Source organism: Lycorma delicatula, chromosome 9 (assembly GCF_047948215.1).
Source record: "Lycorma delicatula isolate Av1 chromosome 9, ASM4794821v1, whole genome shotgun sequence".
In the NCBI taxonomy this organism is placed as follows: domain Eukaryota; kingdom Metazoa; phylum Arthropoda; class Insecta; order Hemiptera; family Fulgoridae; genus Lycorma; species Lycorma delicatula.
This window is the reverse complement of record NC_134463.1, coordinates 23,651,895-23,673,173: the sequence shown is the minus strand read 5'-3', so window position 1 is coordinate 23,673,173 and position 21,279 is coordinate 23,651,895. Positions and strand designations below refer to the sequence as shown.

General features: G+C 28.6%; 1 protein-coding gene and 1 long non-coding RNA gene across 8 annotated transcripts in view; one reads left to right on the top strand and one right to left on the bottom strand.

Moving 5' to 3' along the window:
- Nucleotides 1–680: 680 nt before the first annotated feature.
- On the bottom strand, nt 681–6,672 carry LOC142329762 (uncharacterized). The gene is made up of 3 exons (XR_012757589.1): nt 6,138–6,672; nt 4,236–4,398; nt 681–1,680 (listed from the first exon to the last, which is right to left on the bottom strand). It is a non-coding gene; the product is annotated as an uncharacterized LOC142329762 (long non-coding RNA).
- Nucleotides 6,673–7,257: 585 nt separating this feature from the next.
- drpr (multiple EGF like domains draper) overlaps nt 7,258–21,279 on the top strand; it is a 283,353-nt gene continuing 269,331 nt past the window's right edge. For all 7 annotated transcript variants that reach the window (XM_075375261.1, XM_075375260.1, XM_075375259.1 and 4 more), the window contains exon 1: nt 7,258–7,398. The gene's annotated coding sequence lies outside the window, so the exon portion shown is untranslated. The remainder of the gene's footprint in view (nt 7,399–21,279) is intronic.

Here is a 21,279-nt window from a genome sequence, read left to right as displayed (position 1 = left end):
TTTTGGTGTAATAAAATAAATTATAAATATATAAATTAAAATGTTATTTTTAAAACTGATTTTTTGTTTATCAATCTGGTTTGATGATGCTGGTTGGTGAAACATCTTTTTCAACTAAAAATAATGAAACCTCGAGTGTGAATGAAAAGAAAAGAGTAACTCTTGCTGAAGATGTACCTAAGAAAGAAACTAGCTTTTTTGTAAGAGGAGTGTACAATACAATTACAGTACGTACACAAATTTCATTTTCTTAGAAGAAATTTTATTTAATGTTTTTTACTTGTTTTCTTCAATGTTCTTAACAATCGTTTTATATTGTTATAGGTATTAGACCAACAATACAAACTGGAACATTATCAAATGAAGTTAAGTCAAATGTACCTATGTTGTATTACGAATTAATGCAGATGGTAAATAATCTTTTATAACAACGGTAAAACATATCATTTACTACATTTAGTTTAGACACAAAAATTAAAAATCTTGTACTAATTCTATTGTTTATTTATTTTTGTATAGAAAATTTTCTACTACAAGTTAACTTTAAAAAAACAAACATTAAACCAATGCATAAAAGATTGTGATAAATTAAATTTTAGGTTATATTAGTATTCCAAGTGTATTGATCAAGCAATTAATATGTAAGCATTTGTAATTATTAATATAAAAGTAACATTATAGTATAAATAAAGAATAATAAATTGATAATAAATCTTTATTTATATGATTTTATTTTGTATGATTTTAAAAATCATATTTTTTTCGTTGTCTTTATGCGAAAACTTTTGCAAAGCATTTGTGTAACTTGAAAAATGATTTACATTTTAAGCACTTGCGTGTGAAGTCAAATATAAATAATTAATACAGATTTTCTAAAAGCATGAAAAAACCTTCAAATTAAATAACATCATAAATAATCTTGTAACCCATATAAGATTAATTTGTTACTATTTAATTTGTAACTACATCATTTTATTTGTATTATTATTATTATTATATAGACCAACTGACTAAAAATAAATATTCTATGTTGTTATAAACGTATAATATCTGTATATTTTTATATTATACAGATTATATATTTATATAATACTTAAAGATAAAAGTATACAGATAAATATAAATATAAATCTGTACTTATAATGTTTTTGATAAATTTTAATTTTATAAATACTTTCTGTTCAGCTGCGTAACACCCTATTCTAATATTTGTTTTTAAGGATTAATGAAAATTTGAATCAATAATAAATACAAATATACATAATTAAATATTCTGTTACATATTTTCTCATGTTAATTTATTTATTTAAAATAATACTGAGTAATATAAGGAACTCTGATTCAGATTACAATAAAATTTTCATTAGGATTTCCTGAATTCATTCTGCTATGTTTTTGTGTTTTGCAGTCAATAAAATTTAATTAAAAAAAGATGTAGAATTATTATTAGTGGAATAAATCAAGAATAGTTTGATCAATCCAAGTATCGGCAATGTACACCGATATTATCCAGTAAGTGACATAATATAACATATACAAAAAGGGGCTTCTCCATTTTTCTGTTTTTTTTTCTTATGTTAACATTTAAATGTTCACCGTACATGATCCTGTCAATTTCCGAAAATAGCCACTATATAGAAGAGTTTTCTTTATATGCCAGTAGTTCAATGAAACCAAGATCTGTAATCATAAATATGAACATTACCTTTAGTCAATATAAAATAATAAATATTGTAATTGATTTTCTGAATATATCGATTATAGTGTTTTAGGCATTAATTAAATAGCAATTTCATAAGTTACTAATTTCTTATTATAAAATGAACTGATGTTTATAGTTTGTGGTTTCCTTGCTTTTTAAACCTTCATATTATATCTTTACATTTTAAACACTTGTAATAAAAAATAATTTTATTATTTTTAATTACCGTTACTTTTTGTTCAAATGATTCATTAATGATATCCAACCAAGACATAACGTTAGAAAAAAAAAAACATAAAATGTGAATTTAATACACGAAACAAAAATATCTATTTATTCAGAACATCGCAGGGAAGAAAGACGTAAACATTAAATAAATTTAAAAATACGGATAAAGTAATGGGACTCATTTAAATTTAAATTACAAAGTTAAGCAAAAATAAGAAGTAATTTTTTTTTTAAATTAAAAGACAAAAAAGCCAGTCGTATGATTTTATAAGCAACACGTAAAAACATAATATCTAGGAAATATAATACACACAACACCAGTCTTAGAATATAATTTATAAAACAAAAGTAAAGCAATCTCTCGTTTATTTATCATCTTATGAATATATTACTGGAAGTTTTTGTTGTGTAACATTCCGTTCTATAACTTTTGTTTAAAATATTTTTCCATAAATTCAATATTTGACTAGTTAAAATCGAAAAACGTTTTACATTGACATAGAGCAACCCATTTCATTGGATCTACCTGAATATCTCAAAATGTTTTTGGTAAGTTCTCGACTTTTAGTATGGTAATGGAAGTATGCTTCTTTTCTTAAGGTATGGGACCTTTTCTACCTGGTGTGATCGACAGGAAAAAGTTTCTCCGATATTCACCTTTTGAACCTAATGCTTCTACTTTAATGATCTAGATGGTTTTTCAACAAACAGCAATACGTATTATTAAGAAATCACAATCGGTATAAGCATAAATGTGCAATATTATATTATATATGCAAATACATATAATTAATTATTTTTCTAAAGTCCATCCTTTCGAGAATCATATTCCTCTACACTACACAAAGTATATCAATCCGAAAAAAACCTAAGTACAGAATTAATATATAAAATAAAATAGGATGACACCTATCTTATTCCATTATTCAGTTCTGTTTCATATTCTGTTCAGTTACAAACGGCCTCTCTAGTGACTTCATCTTTAAGGCACTGCTTGTTTCCTTAAACTGATTAAACCACTGAAGTATTGTTTTATTCGTAGGCGGGGCAGTGCCATATTCATGTTGAAAATTACACGAAACTGAACCGATCTTGTTTCAATAAACCAAATCACGCAATGAGCTTTCTGCTTTGGTGTCATCGTAACTGAGAGAGACTGCTAATCGAATATGTAGTGAAGGTCACACAGTGGTGGCAACAGCGACACATATTTAAAATGAAAAACTTAATATAACGAACATAATATGAAGATCAGATCCTTTTAACTGATTCCATTATTTAATAAAATTTCTTGGAATCAAGGTGTTCTTTTATAAACACTCCGTATATAAATCAGTAAATCTGGTATCGTTAATGGGTTAATTCATTCAAAATAATCCTTTTCTAAAAATTTTTGATGAAACACTTATTAGTGATGAAAACTAGGAACAAAAACTAATGTTATAAAATGATAAACAAAAAAATAAATAGCTTACGATGAAAAAATAAGCATAAAATGAAAAAACTGGCAAAGTTGATTAATTTTTGGTCTTTAGGGATAATCATGAATTTTTTGCTATTGGAAACTCAAATAATCACTATAACATAGATTTTAATGAGGAAGATGAAATAAATTTAATTATTGGAGGAAAAAATGACAGACATTGACCTGAAATTGAATCCCAAGGCCAGTAGGTGTATAAGCCAACATCCGAATATTACACTTAATTTTAATGCTTGTAAATGCTCTAAAAATTTTTATCATAATACACTACCACTGTAATTAAATACTCCCATTTTACAAGAATTTAATTGTGGATTTTAATGAAAAAGGTAAATCCTAATTTAATTACAGTCATTGTATAAATGCACCAAATTGACGTGAAAAGTAAACAAACTCATATAAACTATGGTGCATTTGTTTGCAATTCCCGGCATGAGTTGCCTACAATAGACACTGATAATGAATCTTATTTATTATTTTTATTTAATATATCAAAAATAACTAATTATAACCAGCAGAAATAGAATGATAATTATTGAACAGTAAAATGTGAGTGGCCTGGACTATGATAAGTAAGAAAACATTACCATAATTACAAAATCATTTTTTTTTTAGGTTATCTAAAAATACATGGCTGATTACTATTATCATACTCAGGCAGAAACTTCAAATCCTTTTGAAATCCACTCTTTTATACAATTAGTGGAAAGAGTAGAAATTTTATTTTGATAATAAATAATTATGTTCTGGAAATAATCATCTATCAAACTAAAATTGAATTTCATCCTATCATGAAAAAACAATCTTACACAATTTACTAACCTATCTTTAGTAGAAATTTCTTGAACACCAGAATCAAGATGTGCCATATGAAATGTTATCATTACAATAATAGAAAAATATAACAACAAGGAATATCTTGTTTCTAAAGTTACAGTGTCTTTCTCATCCTGGACTTCAAGAAGTAGTAGAACAAGTTCCAAATCTGAAATCAACAGTTATATATCATATTAATTATTATTATTAATTTTATTTATAATTTAAACAAAACTAAGACCGCATAATTTAAAAAACTGCAAAATTAAAAGCTTGAGGATAATTACTATACATTTAATACTAACAACTAAATAATTAATTTAGCTAGTGAATAAACTAATAATTACATTATGTTTATGTGATTTACTTATTGATAAATAGAAAAACCCTGCATGCCAGCAGCCAATAAGTCACTAGATGATAATGAATCTTGTAGAATACGAAAAATACCATGCCTGATCAGGACTCAAACCTGAAACCTTTGGATAAAAGGTAATAACCTCATTAATATAGACTAACAAGTTGTGCTGGCATAGTACTGCAGTTTTTCACATTGTAAACATTTTCAAAGTGGAAATGGAAAGTAGAGTTTGAATCCTGATAAGGCATGGCATTTTTCATGAGCTACAAGATTTCTGTAACACATTTTCATACACAAGATTTGAAATTATAAATGAATTAAAAAAAGCATAAACATTAACCAGTTGTTTTGTGATGAAATTGTGCAACATGAGCAAGTAAAACGTATACTATTGTAATTCTACACAACACCTTTAACGTATTTTCTATCTGCTAATTTTATCAAAGAATATTCTTGCTTCCCTGCAGACCTCAATAATTCACATTTTATTTTCTTAATCAAGCTGTGTTAATGGTTTTGTAGTAAAATACATTTTGAAAACAGCTTTTATTACTTTCCGCATAATCTTTAACAAACCAATATAGTAAGCTACTTCCCTTCCTTTTAATTCATTGTAGATTTGTAACTAAAAAAAAAATAAATATAGCGTAGCTGTTAGTATTTTATAGTATAACAACTAAATCAATGTATTTGATAATGCATGTAAGGCAATAATGAATGGGCACTAATGAAGAACAATAGGATTCTATTTTAAATCTTAACAGATGGTAGCTTCAACATATTGATACGACTGCACAACATGTTGCTGCTTTGTAAAAATAACATAGATCCCTAGAAATAATAGTTTACAGAGAATTGTTTAGTTAAGGCAACATTAAATGATAACCCACCGGGTTGATCTAGTGGTTAATGCGTCTTCCCAAATCAGCTGATTAGGAAGTCAACGCGTCTTCCCTAATCAGCTGATTAGGAAGTCGAGAGTTACAGCGTACAACTCCTAGTAAAACCAGTTATTTTTGCATGGATTTGAATACTAGATCGTGGATACCGGTGTTCTTTGGTGGTTGAGTTTCAATTAACCACACATCTCAGGAATGGTCGAACTGAGAATGTACAAGACTACACTTCATTTACACTCATACATATCATCCTCTGCAGTATTATCTAAACGGTAGTTACCGGAGGCTAAACAAGAAAATAAATAAATAAAAAAATTAAATGATAGGTTATGTCTTTTAACAAAAATAAATATGCACTCCTAAAAGATGCTACAAAGTTACATTATTAATACAACCATCATTTACAGGTGAAATGTAGCTCAATTTTTAAAATTATTTTTTAACCTAATTGATTAAAAGAGAATGTAACATGAGAACATGGGAAACTAAACAATTGATGTTACAAGATCGTAATACTTTAACTCCTACATAAAAGTATTACAAAGAGCAATAATAAATGTGTCTTATCACTTTCCACTCTACAGATAACTTTATCAAATAATATTTAACATAACGAACGTAAAAATAACATGTGAACAAAACACTAACCTCAGAAGCAGGTAGAACAACGATCTTATAGCCTCTAACATTCACAGTAATAAAAAGATACTGAAATGCTCTACGTTTCAATTCGATTAAAGAGTCTGACACTCTTACTAACAATATAATTTCATTCAATATCTGATCCAGATACGATTCTAATAAATGTGGTTGTTATTTGTATTTGGCTAAGTACCTAAACTTTTCGTAAGCAAGCTCAGATTGTTACATATCCTCAGATAATTGATCTTCTTTTAGGTTATTTATCATAGATAAGATTTCTTTCCATTCAGAAAAACTCACTAAAGAACAACCAAATCCAATATTTTCAACAGCTTCATCATCGTTCAACGTAATATCGTCCATTTCCAAAGTTACAACCATTTTGAACTATTTACCAGATACAAAAATTCTTTAGTATTTACACTGATCTCTATAACTGGATAGAGTATCCAAAATGTTGGAAACTAGCGTCCCAAATGAGTGGCTTAAACTAAATAAAATGAAATTATGCATGCCCAGAGGTAAGTGTAAGAGAAGGGATAAATCCACTTTTAAACCGATGCAGTAGAAGTGTTCTGATTTTCAACACTGATCTCTATATAAATTTTTATGTTGTGAAAATTACCGTTGTCGAACTGGAGTAATAAACATCCCGATCACTATTATAGTCACGCAAGCGTACAATGGTTTTATTTAGTTCTCAGCCACTCATTCTGGAGCGGTGGAGTATGCTTCAATGTTAAATTAGCTTCGCAAATGAAAGTGTACAAAAAATATGGTACATCAAATATTTATAAAATGGTAGAATAGGGTTTAGTAGGTTTACGTTTATATATATATATACTAGTAAAAATTCTATATGGAAATAAATATTTATTTATACCTTAAGGATTACAATAAAATTAAAATATTGCGGTCAATTTTATGAAAAAAAATAAGCATATCAATTAAAAAGCGACTCTGTGAAATAATTGCTTATTTATATCAAAACCTTCATAAATTTAATATTCAATGCAATTTTATTAAAAATATTTAATTCCAGTCCTAATTCACAAAAGTTAGTGACGTAGTCGAAGTAGTACATTTTTTTCCCAGAGTGGCTACGCTGACTACTCTCGCAAACTGTCGAATTCTCAATGAATGTTAGTTGTACGGTAACTTTAGGGGAAGTTAGTGTGCGAGTTGAAGTGCGGAGTTCGCGTTCATTGTTTATTTTTTTTCGTATTTAGTTACGTATTTTTATTAACAACGCTTGACATTCATTAATGTAAGTATTATCTGGATTTACCGTGTACATTTTGAAGTTGTTTGTGTTACATTTCAACAAAATCTTTACTATTTACAGTTGCGAAACGTTTGTCTTTACTTCTAGTTAGAATGTACAGCAATTGTCTCTGGAACTAAAACAATCCAGTTGTGTTACGTTGTCTTGAAAATGACAACCTCTTTAAAACAAATTATAATTTCCCGCTTCAATTGTCTGTGATTTACGAAGTTTGAATTTATTATTCATTAGATTTTCAAGGAAAGTATCAAATATGACGAATGAGTGGGTGTCATTTTCCTAATTTATTGTCAAACTTTAAAGGATGTTAAATTATGTTTTAACTTTTTCCTGATTTTGTTTTAATTGCCCTTTTTTAATGTCAAGAAAATGTTAAAATTTTAACATTTGATTTATATGATAAATCAGATGTTGGATATATGAGTTCTGTACTTTATCGCGCGTACACTTCGCAAAGTCGTATAGATCTATTACTTAAGTGCTGTTGCTAATAGTGATACTATTTTCATTCATAGTATTTTTGTAACTGTTCATTTTATATCACGTGCCCGCCTTTGTAGTGTTTACGCATTTCTGACTATAATATCGAATTACGCCTTGTTTGAAGTACCATTTTTAACGAATTATCTTTTAATATTTGATTGATTAAACCAAAAATTACAATTAGCTAGCTGAATTATATTTGTAGGAGTTTTATAATCTTTTCGCCGTTAATTTATGTCTGGCGTAGAAAATAAAAACTGTGAGAATATAATCTGTTAATGAGCATCTTAACTGCTTATTAAATTACATTTATAAACTGCTATCTTCCCTTCGTTTGTTATCAAGCTCACACTAGTTTTATAATTTTGTTTGTTGAGAAAGGTAGTTAATAAATTTGACATTCGTTGAATAAATGAGAGTGTTATCTTAAATGATTTTACGACTTTTATTTTGATCTATAAAACATTCATTATTAAAAGTTAGTACTGGAATTAATGAACTATGTCTATAAACATTTTTTATTTTATTCATTTATTTATTTTTATGAAACACATGAGAACATTAAATTTAATATTTTTTAGATTCAAAAACAAAGTTAACGTTAAAAGTAATTATTTATTAATAAACTTTTTTTTATAGCAATTCTAATTTTACTTTATTGTAATTTTTATTCTCAAATTAAAAAATAACACATTATTAAAAATATTGTAATTGAATTTTTAAACTCTTTTTTATTGTTTTCTACCACTCGACAGACCTGTTTGCAAAGTGTTAATACAGTATTTGTCTTTTATTTTTATGGAAGACTGGGTTCAAATCCCAGTTAGACATATTTTTCTTATACTAAAAATTCATCCTATCAAAAAAAGTACGACATTTACCGATATTAATTGATTACTTATCAGTTTCAAAAATAACTCGCTTTATAAATTAATTAATTTTTTTACATATATATATATAATTTAATAATAATAAATATATTTTCGAATAATTAGTAAATTGAAAACCGTAAAAACCTTTTACATAAAGTATATAAAACATATTTTGATCGTTAAACAATCATCAGCATTTTTAAGGATAATTGGTAAAATTAAAAATGAATACAAAAAAAGTAATAATTAAATAAACATTACATATAAAAATACTATTTCTGACTATATTTTTTTTAAATTAAAATAAAAACAACTTTAATTAAAATCTTTACAGAATTTTTTTGAACAGCCCTAGCCAAAAGCAGAAAGTTAGTTTAAATACAGTCTAAACCACATAAACTGTCCTGTAAGACAGGGCCAAAAATTAGTCATGGCTAAAAAGAGTAATATATATATATATATATATATATATATATATATCTCCCTTAACATACTGCAAATTGTTTGATTATGAGTTTTTATTAATTTTTTTTTTTGCGAACAGGTAAAAATATCCTTTTTTGTAGTTTTTTCAAGCATTGTATATTTGTTTATTGATTTTTCTTTATTGTTGGTTTTTCATTTATGTCTTTTATTTTTATAGTTATATTTACCTTTATGTATCCCTGTTTGTAGTTACAATGATCATTCAGCATTCAAAATGTATGTTTTATTTTAGATTTTATTTATTTAAGTAGCAGTAGCATGTTTTCTACAATCTAAGTTATTTCGGTAATCATTTAGCATATTTTTTATATCTGTTTTATGGTGTAGACATATATATATATATATTTAGCTTGCATTGTTTTGTCCATAAATTAATGATTCATTCGTAAAAATATATTAATTTTTACTTTATAATGTAATTAAAATATTGAGCTATTAATTACTCTTTATCATCACAATGGTATTATTTTAATTTTATGTGAAAATTACATAGGCTATTTATGTTTTTGTATTTGTTTTAATAATTATTGTTGTTACATAAAAAATAATGTAATTTGTATATGTAGAATTTTTAAGTAATTTCTGTTGAATTTATTGCTCATTTTAGATAATCTTACATAAATTTCAGCGACATAGAGGGATACAAAAATAAAATATATGTGAGTTTACTTTGCTTGTTTGTCACCTATGTCTGTGAAACATGAATTTTATAATAAAGAAATAAAAATATATTAAGGAGATTCACAAAAATTCTAAGGAGGTTTTGTGTGCCAGTTAAGGTAGTATATAATTGGAGAGCACTACAAAAAGTATAACTGAACACTCATAGATGGATAATTATTAACATACTTGTAAAGACATAAAGTTGGTGAGGACATATTAAGAGAGTGGAGACAATCAGGATGGTCGTTCAAGTTAATATTGTAGGAAGAATTGGACCGTCATGATAATTTAAAAAAATTGCTGGCATACAAAAAGGTGGATACATGATATTTTAGGAGATTAGATTTCAATCTATGACAACTAATTAAGAGGTTTAGAGAAGAATTACTGAGGAATTCAAAGCCGATCAAGGGCTGTAGAGTTGCAGAAGAATAAAAATTTCAGTGCTTAATTTTAAAAATGTTATTTATTATTTAGCTTTTTTTTAATATTACCTTTGTATTCTTAATTTATATGTGAACATAATTAAAATTGTATTACCGCATTATATTTCGTAGAAATGTTATTTAAGTATTATTTTAAGGTTATTATTATAACTTTAGAATATTGAACGGTTTTTGAGATAAATATCAGTTACAAAATCATCTTTAGTGTTCATAGTTTACTTATTTGTTTATACCATGAAGGTCATCTAATTAACCATTGTAAATCGGCGTTTAATATTTTAATCGATAATGCTTTTGTTTAAGGTTCATTTGTTTGTGATTAAATTTTGTTATTTTATAAAAAAAATTGCATTGTTAAATTACTTCCTTTTAAATATAGTTAATAAATTATCACTTAAATCTGTTTATAAATATAATTAGACCTTCATTATTTTATGACGATTATGATTTCATTTATTATTAAAGTATTCACACTATCACTGTTAGCACTGTTACTGTTATCACTGCGTATCACTGCGTGATACGCAGTGGACGTGTTAAGGTCATTAGCCAAAAAGTTCTGGTAGTATATAATATTACCCAGTAAAATTAACTAGTACCCAACATAACTTCACTGAGGTATGGAAACATCATTAGGATTAAGGGTTCTCCTTATTTAAAGAATTCTTTTAAATGGACATCTATAGTGCATTCAAAGGCATTTGTTTGCTTTACATTTAAAGGCACCTACGCACCAACTGAATTATAATATTAAATATATATAAATAAGTTATTTGCTTGACAGCTTTTAGATTGTGAAATACTCTGTCAGAAAATTTAATCAAGACAGAATCCATGGATTCCTACAAAAAGGTTTCTCATTGAAAAATGTTGTTTTTTTTTAATTTTTTCGTGATGTATTCAGTTTTATTATATGGCTACCTATAAGATTATAGGTAGATTATACAAACTGGTGTGTAATATTTATGAAAAAGGGGAATTTCCGTCAGACTTCAAAAAAAGTGTTATAGTCATGATACCAAAGAAAGCAGGGGCAGATAAATGTGAAGAATACAGAACAATTAGTTTAACTAGTCATGCATCAAAAATCTTAACTAGAATTCTATACAGAAGAATTGAGAGGAGAGTGGAAGAAGTGTTAGGAGAAGACCAATTTGGTTTCAGGAAAAGTATAGGGACAAGGGAAGCAATTTTAGGCCTCAGATTAATAGTAGAAGGAAGATTAAAGAAAAACAAACCAACATATTTGGCGTTTATAGACCTAGAAAAGGCATTCGATAACGTAGACTGGAATAAAATGTTCAGCATTTAAAAAAAATTAGGGTTCAAATACAGAGATAGAAGAACAATTGCTAACATATACAGGAACCAAACAGCAACAGTAACAATTGAAGAACATAAGAAAGGGAGTCCGACAAGGATGCTCCCTATCTCCGTTACTTTTTAATCTTTACATGGAACTAGCAGTTAATGATGTTAAAGAACAATTTAGATTCGGAGTAACACTACAAGGTGAAAAGATAAAGATGCTACGATTTGCTGATGATATAGTAATTCTAGCCGAGAGTAAAAAGGATTTAGAAGAAACAATGAACGGCATAGATGAAGTCCTACGCCAGAACTATCGCATGAAAATAAACAAGAACAAAACAAAAGTAATGAAATGTAGTAGAAATAACAAAGATGGACCACTGAATGTGAAAATAGGAGGAGAAAAGATTATGGAGGTAGAAGAATTTTGTTATTTGGGAAGTAGAATTACTAAAGATGGACGAAGCAGGAGCGATATAAAATGCCGAATAGCACAAGCTAAACGAGCCTTCAGTAAAAAATATAATTTGTTTACATTCAAAAATTATATGGAAGTGAAACTTGGACGATCGGAGTATCTGAGAAGAAAAGATTAGAAGCTTTTGAAATGCGGTGCTATAGGAGATTGTTAAAAATCAGATGGGTGGATAAAGTGACAAATGAAGAGGTATTGCGGCAAATAGATGAAGAAAGAAGCGTTTGGAAAAATATAGTTAAAAGAAGAGACAGACTTATAGGCCACATACTAAGGCATCCTGGAATAGTCGCTTTAATATTGGAAGGACAGGTAGAAGGAAAAAATTGTGTAGGCAGGCCACGTTTGGAATATGTAAAACAAATTGTTAGGGATGTAAATGAAACGACTAGCACTAGATAGGGAATCTTGGGGAGCTGCGTCAAACCAGTCAAATGACTGAAGACAAAAAAAATAAAATAAAAATGGAAATCAAGTTTTGAATTTAATAATGACTTTTTTCTCTTATCAACCATAATATTACATTATTTATATAATTTATTCTGCTTTATTATTATAGGAGGTTTGCCGCCAAACCAAGAAGAATTATTATTATTTTATTTATTTTTTTAATTCAACGAAAGCCCATTTTAGGGGTTAAGGTACTGGAATGATTAATTTTTGTAAGTCGTTTAATGTATTCTCTCTTAGATAATAACTTAAATGCTGTTAAAACTGATTTATTATTTTTTAATTCTGTACATACAATTAAAATTCTTAATAGTTTGAAATTTTATTTTAAGAAGGGGTCCCCTCCTTTGTTTTTTTGGACTATTTGTCAGGATTTTATTGCAGACATCAGTTATAATTTCGTAATTTTTTGTAAATTGGGTAATTAGAGACAAATTATTGTAATATCTGAACAAAAAATTTTTATAAACTTTTGTACTTTAGTCAATCTATATATATATATATATAGAGAGAGAGAGATGTGTGTGATGAAATGTTGTCAAATTCGAAACCACAAATACTCCCATTCTAGATTTTTGTCATTTTTTTTACGTCAGACGCCTATCGGATTTGTCATTTGTGACCCCAAAAGCCCGCATAGCAGTTTTTCAGATTTTTCAATTTTTACACCCTCACCATTATTAATTTACGTACGTACTTCCGTTGATGCTTGCAAAAGTAATGGTGGAATATTGTATTGTCACCCGACCTTAGTAACTGTGCAAAATTTCATCAATCGACAATGTCAGGAAGAATGTTAAATTAAGGATGCAAGATTTGAGTACAAACATGAAAAAAACATTGTGAGTTAAAGAAAAGCAAGTAATATTAGAGATGATTATTTATCAATCGATTGCCCAATTAATTTTTTATTTCTTTTTTTAGATTGAAAAAGTGTAGAATATGCTTTATCATATAATTAAAATACAAAGTCTCCCATAAGTTTCCTTACATAGGAAAAATAAACATTTTTTTATGAAAGCCATGGTGTATCGTGTAAAGGTACAAAACATAAATTTATCTGTGTTAAGCGCAGCTGGAGTTATGCTTGTAATGGCGTTGTTGATACATTCCTTAAGATAATTTATGTTTTGTATTTTTTCCTGATACACCATGACCTTCATAAAAAAAAAATGTTTATTTTTCCTACGTAACTTACGGGGTTATGTGTTCTGTAGCAGTACAGGACTCGCATCGAAAAATGTTTTCAAAACAATGGTAATTATATAAAGCATATTATATAAATAGAAATGGTTTTCATAAAAAAAAAATGTTTATTTGTTTTGGAAAAATGAAAAGTTAGGGAACATTCTGTAGTTAAAATATTTAAACTATTATTTATTTATGTACCAAAATTAATTACGACCAGGTTCGTTAATGATTCACGATATCTTTTTGTTTGAAAGTTATCACATATGCGTAATAAAATCAAATTACTGTCATTATAATTATTCTAGAATGATTCATTTCAGTAGTCAGAGCGGGCGAAAGTTGCTCCTCGTTGTAGCTATATTAGATATAAAGTAGTAGGAGGGGAATAGTGTTCTAATAAGAGAGGTATAGTTTAAACGACGTCACTTTTTTTACATTATTGGTGGATGCACGGTAGATGTTTTCATTCGGTCTTCTTGTTCTAGTTTTTTTACTGTATTAGAATAATGAATCTTAACCTTTTAAACGTTATGATATTTTATCAAAGTGGTTAATTTTTTACCGTTTACTTCACTTGAACAGTTATACGGGTTGTGGAAACACTGTTTCTGTTTTAGTCATGATTCTGTACTCTTACTATGATACTGATGCTTGAACTGCTCCGGACGTTACTGATTATCCTAGTTAAACTGCAAGCTATCGAGTTAAGTCGGTTGTTGTGGGAGGGTTTGTTTTCTACCAGGCTTCTATTTTTGTATTATTACTGGTTTAATTATTTTATTTTTATTCATAATCTATGTATCTCTATATAAATTTAAAGTTCTGAGTACCTGTACTAATATGTATACAAATTACGACAAATGAAAACAAAAATTGCCGTACCTATTTTAGTGAAACTAGTTAACTCTGTTTTAAATCAGCAATTTAAAGTTTTTATGGGGATGGATGGGATAAACACCTCTCTTGAAAGTATTTTTGGGAATTTATTCATAAAGTTCATTCTAAAAAGAATAATAATTAATTGGAGAAAAGTAAATGCATAAAAGTTGCTGTAATCTTTGTTAGAAGAATTAAATATATTATTGAAGTTTTGAACTGAAATTTCAACTCATCCCTCCTGTATTGAAATTTTATTTTGATTCTTGCTGAGAATGCATGTTGAAGAAGAATTTTTAATATCGAGAGTTAAACAGCTTTACTAAGATATATGTTTTTAAATTTCTAAATAAATCCCTTCTTTAGGCCAACTGCATTTTTTTATTGATTTATTGGCAAAGGATATTTCTTCTTTTTTGTCATATATTTAGGCTTCCTCCTGTTACGCCATCCTACGCTCTGAACTGATCTTGCCATCTCTTCCTTGGACACCCCACATTTACCCCTGTTGGACGATATTCATAAAACTTTCTCTGCATCTAAGTTACAGTCATTCGCTGCTTATGATATTCTTCAACATTTTTCTTCAGTTCATATGTATCAAGTTCTCTTCGAATCTGTAAGTTTCTCCTTTTGCCAATTCTTGTACAACCTGCCACTGATCTTAAGAAACTCATTTCTGCGGCTTGCAATCATTATTTATGTGCAGCCGTCATTTTCCACGTTTCGCTCCCAAAAAGGCAAGAAGAAACTTAACATTACTGTGTAGAATTTAAGAAGGGTTTCCTTTTTCACCTTATTTCCCATGGTTCTCTTTATGACGCCATGTAAAAGTTTAAAATTTTCAGTTTTATCATATATATCTATTTCTCGTAAATAAAATATCCTTCATCCAAAAAATTTAAAATTGTTTACTTGCTCGATATTTACATTGTCCAAAACCATTTTAGATATCAAAGGCCATTTCCCCTTAAAAACCATAACCTTGGATTTGTCCGAAGAGATGTTTAAATTATATTCTACCTTTGACAGTTCAAATAAAGTTTTTTGTGCTACATCATCATTATTCGCAATTATAAGTTGATCATTTGCGTTCTCTTGAGCGTCTAGGAGCGGATCACAGGTGGCGGATAGTGACGGCCCTAAGATATTAGGGTTAGCTGCGAATAAGGTTTTACCAAATACGCACTCCCGAACCGAGGCGGCAGCATTATCAGGATGAGACAGGGGTAGCTTTGCGGTGCGGCTGCTCCTTTTTAAATTCCTCATAATCCTTTGACAGTGCTGTGACGTAGCGAGTAAGAGCCGCTATTAAATAAACTCTGCCGATGAAAAAATGGTCAACAGTCTAAACAACAGAAGAGGTTATTCTAGACGATCTTGTAAGGTGGAGAAACTAAGTTTGCAGATCATAAGCGATCAATAGTCTCAAAGGCTTTTGTGAAGTAGTTTCCCTTCAATGGAAAGAGTGGAATAAATAGTAATTGGGTCTACGAATGAAACCCAGGGTAGGTACAGATACTCCAAGATAGCAGCCTCATCGCTGGACTTACCTGCAACTGGGCCGGTAACTCGTTCAGGGAATTTCAAATACTAAAAACCATCCAAGAAAAAAAGCGGGACTGGGAATTTGGTATCAAAATGGAAACGAAAATTTAGAGATTTTGGGATGTTGGAAAATTGCAGATATGTACGTTGAAATATACGATCTGTAGATACTAAGGAAGAGAAACTAATACGTCGTTACGAAAGAAAACCATGTTCATATAGCAACGAAAAAGAAGAGTTATGATAACTGAAACGAAAAAGAAGCAAAAAAGCTTCTATGACATAGACGATTATACAATTATATATATTGGTGTAGACTTACCAAACTGTAGTTGTTTGTCTGAATAGGAAATGGAGAAACAGGATTTGCTCGTAGAGTTGAATATCAGGTAGAATAGTCGCAGTTAAGATGCAAATGGAAAGATGGTTTTAATTATTAATATGTGTTTTTGCACCGGAAAAAGGAAGGAAAGAGGAGAAAGAAGAGTTTTATGAACTACTGCAAGAAACTATAGATGCAGTTAATATGAATGGCCATTTGTCAAACTTTTATGGCAAACATTGTTCAAATTTTAAACGAATTTTTCTTGACGGATAATAAATAGCTTCCTTAGGATCCCCGGTTATTCTATTTTTTGCATATGTATGGCAGACTCGTTTAAGCTAAAGCACTTTGAAATTAAAGAACTAAGATACACGAGGTAATGTAAATGTATTTCAATCAATATTTGGGATATTCAGCTGTAAATCTACGATAAATAAAATTTGCTACCACCCGCTTGCATTCAGTCATCTTTATAAATGTTTAATAAAGGTGTAGTTCGATGTTATTAATCTATTTTATGTTTAATTACCCCCTAAGTTCTATGAATCTTCTTTTTTTTAATTATGTTTGGTATAATGTATTTGGTACGTATAATGCACTTTGGTCTAGTGTACTGTTTCTGAATAAAATTCTAATTTTTCTTTATTTTCTTCGTTTTATTCAACTTATGTTATACCATTTTGTTCATAATTAAATTCTCCGTAAGGTTTTATGTGTTTATTACCCAATTAACAAAGTTATTGTACGTCAAACATAAAAAACGGGTTTTTACCCCAATTCATTGGTTTTCACGCCAGATTTCTCAAAAACTGCTACAGGTACGGTTCTAGAATCTTTTAGTCGATTTTTCAGGTAAATAACCATAATAAATCACTAATTCTGACCCTTAATTAACGTCCTAAAAATTTCAGTACGGAATAAGTGCAGAAACCTTTTCTTTTAGTATACAAACAACGCTTTTATTACTGTTTTGATATTTGCATTCAAAAAATGAATTTTATTATTGTATCTTTAAAAAGTCGGTGATTTTTTTCTTTTTGATTGAACTTAGTGATTTTTCTACCGCGTCTTTTCGTATTTAACCCAATAAAAGTAATTTTTGCGGTGAAATGTTCTTTGTTGCTCATTGAATTATTTAATTTTTTTTGTGTTTAACCTCCGGGCCCACCGTTAGGTATTGCTTCAGAGGATGAGATGAATGATTTGTAGCGTGTGTGAAAATGTCATGCCTGACCGGAATTCGAACCGGAGACCTCCGGATGAAAGGCCGAGACGCCTTTAGCCGAAAATATTTTATTGCTAATTCATGATTTACGTATTTTTAATCTAACCGCTTGTCGTACTGCTTCAATAATGTCATCATCGGATTTAAGTTTGAAACTTTTTTTCGTATCTGTGTTAATCCAGTTCTAAATATCTTTGGCTACTTCCGGTTCAAGATAAACAATTCTAGTCACTTCTACCACGCTTTCTATTTGTTTACGTAGACTAGTGCCTAGGTTTTCATTATCTGTAATTATAAAAGGTAAACGTTTTTTCCATGATGCTCGAATTAAATCCTTGTCAATGGAATTTCAAGTAGCAGCAAGAGAAATCACATTTTTCAGATTAATTTTTTTTAAGCACACTACTATGTCATCATTTTGAAAGATGACTTGGAAAAGAAGGTTTTTTATGTATTTAATCTTAATTTACTGGTCACGTTTTGGTCCATCGGTTGAAAAATGGCTGTGCAATTTGTTGGCAAGAACATAATGGTTATTTTTCCATCTTCACTAGTCAACTGTTCTACGTCCGGATGTTGTGGACAATAACACTGATAAACAAAAAAATTTCAGTTTTCTCTAAGTGTGATACCATTTCTTGAATTGCTTTTTTGCGTACATTACAGATCTGTAGATACAATTGTTCTACCAATCTTAATTTTAAATAAATTACGCTTCAAAAAAAATTAAGGGAGAATATAGTTGAAATCTGTAAAATTTATAATTTTTCATAGCCAAAACTGTGTTAGAATGATTTGATGCTTTTCTTTTATAAATAGCCTCAGGCACAGCTCGAATTAATGTCCAACAGTAATCGACTAGCATTTTAGTATTCCATTTTCCTTTTTAGCGGCTTTCCATCACCGAAATGTCTTGGTGGAAACGTTCACCGTGTTCGTCACTTACGTGTCCGAGGTTGTCCGGGAAATAATCCAGATGTGAGTGGAGAAAATGTATTTTCAAAGACATATTACATCCAGTAGCTCTGTATCAAGTAAGAAGTTGATTAACAATATCGTGGTAATTGTCGGATTTTTTTTTGCTGAGATAATTTTTGCGAACGTCTTTAAATGAAGCTCAAGCTGCTTTTTTTACATTAATTAACATTTAGTTAAATACATAATCTTTGACCAATTTTCTTATTTGAGAACCAACAAATATTCCTTCTTTAATTTTTCCTTTACTTACATTCGGAAATTTCTCCCTGATTTACAAAAATCAGGGATTATCCTTCTTCATTGCTTTTACAGATTTTTTCATTAGTCCTAGCTTGATATGGAGAGGGGGTAAAAATATTTTTTGGGTTCAAATAAGGCCCCATGAATAATATTTTTCCCGTTTGGAGTTAAATTGTTTCGTTTCTTCCTCTCTTTGGTAACAGAATGTTTATCCTAACTCGGCTGTCCCATTCGCAAAGAAAACACATATATTTAGTATAGCCTAACTGCATGCCTAACAAAATAGCTATAACTTTCAAATCACCACATATGTTAATGTTTTTTTATAATTTATTTTTTTCAAGAATGTCTTTCATCACATCATATGTCTCTTTCAAATTAATACCGTAAGCAACTGGTATCGAAGGATATTTGTTACCGTTGTGTAGTATAACCACTTTTAAACTATACTTGGAAGAATCTATGAAAAGGCGCCAGTCCTCAGGTTTATGAACTTGAAGTACTGAGAAAATTCTTTTTGTCGGCTTCGAAAGCCCGAAAGTTTTGTATTTTTTGAATTAAATTCCAACCTTTGCAGTCTTGATCCTAACAGTTCAGCTTGAGTTTTTGATAAATTTAAATCCCTAACCGAGACATCTAATTCACCTTTTGTGATATAAGATGTGGCTTATTGGAAGATAATTCAAAATCATTGTTGTTTTCTTCAGTACTGCTTGATTTTTAATCGCTGCTTTCGAAACATACATTCAAAGGTGGCCCAGGAACTGGAATAATTTCACTGTGATGTAAAGGCCTGTTTTCAGATTGCAATGAGGGATATTTTACAATATGTTTAGATTTTTTAGAAATTCCAGACACTTGTTAAACAAAAGTAACAATCGGTTACATGATTCTTTGGTTCATGCCAAACCAATAGGTACATATGTCATAATATGTGATATGATATGATTTAATTCTTTGTCTAGTATTGTTTATTTATAGCTTACAAATTATGTTAAAAAAATTAATAAAAAATGAGCTAACAAAATACAGTGTAGGAGCTTAAAATGCTAACTATACGTTGAAAAATGAAAAAAAAATCCTTTAATTAAAGTTAAAAAATTTTTCAATTGTGGTGTATATATATATATATATATATATATTGCCATTAAGGGCTATATATTAAACTACTTCATCTACTGTACTGAAAATCGTCTTAAAAGCTTTAATTTTTGAGAATGTAATATATATGTATAACATAGTGTCAAGTGTATCTGAAAATAAATAACAAATACAATCAAGATAGTATTTAAATATTGAGCGAGTCGGTAAATCGACTTAATTTCATGTATGGTTTTGAAGTATTCCATTATAATAAGAGTTTTTTAAAAGATGTAAATTTTATTTTAAGTGCTTATAAAAAAATTATATTAACTAAATAATAATTAATGACTTACATTTCAAAATATAGATTTAAAGCTACCGATAGCTGATTTTCATCTGCTTGTAACACTTGTTAGTCTCAATAAGACCACTTTTAAAATTTTGCGCGCTAAAACCTCCAGAATGTTGACGCCAAAAAAGTAAATAAATATTAAAAAAAAAAAAAAAAAATAGGAGAAAACTATTAATTCTGTATTAAGATAACAGTGTTCATCAATCATTACGAAAAATCCCTCTACATCGCATTCTGTCATTTAGTCATAAAACAGATTAATTATTATCTCATTAATGATGTTAAAGTAGAAAATTAATTCTTCAAAGAGAACTGTCTTATTACTCATACTAATTACAACAGTTAAAAAAAAATACGCTTTTATATTAAACTATATAAATCAAAATTAAATTTTATAATTTGATCGAGACTTTCACAAAATAATTATTAATAGAATATTAAATTTTAAATAAAATAAGTTTCCTAATATATAATATATATTTAAGAAATGATATTCTTAAGAGTATTGTGTGAACATTTCCGTCATTGAAAATCATATACAATAGGAAAATCAGAGAAAGTGAAATGATAGACGTAATAAATGTAAAATGGATTTAAAAAAAATTTAAATTAAGAAATTTTAAGACAAACTGGAGAAAATAGAAGTTTCCAACAGTCTTGTAAAAAGATAAAAAAACAAAATATAGCTTTGTTTAAACCAAAATTTAATTATTTTGTGTTTTTGGAAAGTAATGTACAGTATAAAAACAGTAAAAGATTACAGAAATGAGAATGACGTAGCAGATAATCAAGGATATTGAAAGAAGTCAGTATTTTGAAATTCTATAACATTCCTCTCCCCCCTCCAGAAAAATAATTT